The following is a 1,885-nucleotide window of genomic DNA, read 5'->3' on the forward strand; positions in this document are numbered from 1 at the left end:
GACATTGTTTCTATAAATAGGTTACGGTTATATTTTTTTTAAAAAAATTGCTTACTTCCTTTGCAGTTATAGATATTTATTTCTGAACCGAGTCTGTCCTCCATAATTTTTTCTGATGTGAGTATTTCTGATTCGATATTTTGTTCGAATTATGATAGTTACTTATGTATTTTTTTCAATACGAATGTTAGTTTTATATATTTTTATTAAAAAAATACAACAATTGAATATATCTTACACACGATAAAACATAATAGTCAAATTACCAAATAAGTTGATGTCTGAATTTGTATGTTGACTTATTTCTAGATGTATATCTTATATTTTTATTAACTTATTATTAATTTTAGGAAACTTATAAATATTTATAATAATTAACAAAACAATGATAATTTATTTATGTTAAATTATTTGTTCGATTTTGTCTATTCGTAATTTCCAAAGTTTTGTAAAGTAATATTTCTATTTATAATGCAATAACATATCAAAGTTATTTTAGATAAATTTGTGTCTTTATTAATTGACAATCATATTTAAGTAAAATGGAAACTACAATAGAATGACAAATAATTTTGATGTTGATAATTTATTTTTTATCAAAATATATATAATATTTGTTTTGTTATATGGTATTACACTTTTAATTAATTATTTAATGATCATTTGTTGAGTACTAATAAAAAATCCTTATTTTTATTGTCACAGTTTTCTATTTGAAATTGAGGTTTTGTTTTGATCAAAGTTGGGTTATGCAGTTAAGTGTTCAATCTCTTGTTAATTTGAAAACGCCTCAATCTTAAGCTTCAACATCTCGAGTAAATGTGATGTTTATTTATGTTACTTAATAACAGGTAAATGGGGGATATCTACGAATTTTGATGGTACACGGCTTTTCATTAACGACAATTTTGATCAGATGCTGACATTCAAGGAAAAGTGAGCAAAATTTATTATTTTAATTTTTCTAATTGTATCAACTAAATTTTTATTTATATATTGTTGTTCATTTTAGATTATGGTTTCGTTTATATTTTAACTAATATCAGAATCTTAATACGCTTTCATTTATATTTTAACTACTATCAGAATCTTAATACCATGTTGGGTCGAAGATGCTGGAGAATGAACTTAAGCGTAATTTGGATGCCGTTTATGATGTGGATTTATGTTCTTCTCAATCTTCCACTAAACCGCCTAAGGGTGATTGTGAGAACAATGAAGGTTTGAATGTGAAGGCGGGTCTTTTGAATCCAAAGCTGGAAAAGTAGTCTCAGAATCTAATAGTCACCTCAGTTTCTTCAAACAGTTTTCAATGTTTTTTTTTTCGTTCAATCGTATTCAGAACATTTATGTCAGTACTTGATGTTGCTTTTTACTCAATGTTTGTTGCGGTTTATCTTGATTTTCGTTTATTATTGTTATATCAATAAGAGATGATATTATTAATTAGCATTTGTATTCTTTTGTACGTAGAGTTATATTTATTATACGTCAGTTTTTTTATTACATTAGCATTAAAACTTTTATTTTTACTACATTGAAATTCAATACTTTAATGCGTTGACGTGATCTTAGTTTGTTACCCAACATCGATGTTGTTATATCAATAGCATGAAATTATTGTTAATCACTTTATTGTGGTTCTTGATGTTGAATATAAATAAAGAGTTATTATTAATTATTCTTTGTATATTGTAAATTTTATGTACAAATGTTTTTAATTGTGTTATTTATTTATTCATAGAATATATATATATATATATATATATATATATATATATATATATATATATATATATATATATATATATATATATATATATATATTATTGTAGATGGGGACCGCTAGAATGAGAACCACCACGAGTTGTAAGAACCACGAGAA

The 1,885-nt window shown here is 24.2% G+C and overlaps 1 long non-coding RNA gene across 1 annotated transcript; it reads left to right on the forward strand.

Annotated features, from left to right (window-relative positions):
- Positions 1 to 768: 768 nt before the first annotated feature.
- On the forward strand, positions 769 to 1,452 carry LOC118488366. The gene is made up of 2 exons (XR_004884398.1): positions 769 to 936; positions 1,087 to 1,452. It is a non-coding gene; the product is annotated as an uncharacterized LOC118488366 (long non-coding RNA).
- Positions 1,453 to 1,885: the final 433 nt, after the last annotated feature.

This window comes from Helianthus annuus, chromosome 16 (assembly GCF_002127325.2).
Source record: "Helianthus annuus cultivar XRQ/B chromosome 16, HanXRQr2.0-SUNRISE, whole genome shotgun sequence".
Lineage (NCBI taxonomy): Eukaryota > Viridiplantae > Streptophyta > Magnoliopsida > Asterales > Asteraceae > Helianthus > Helianthus annuus.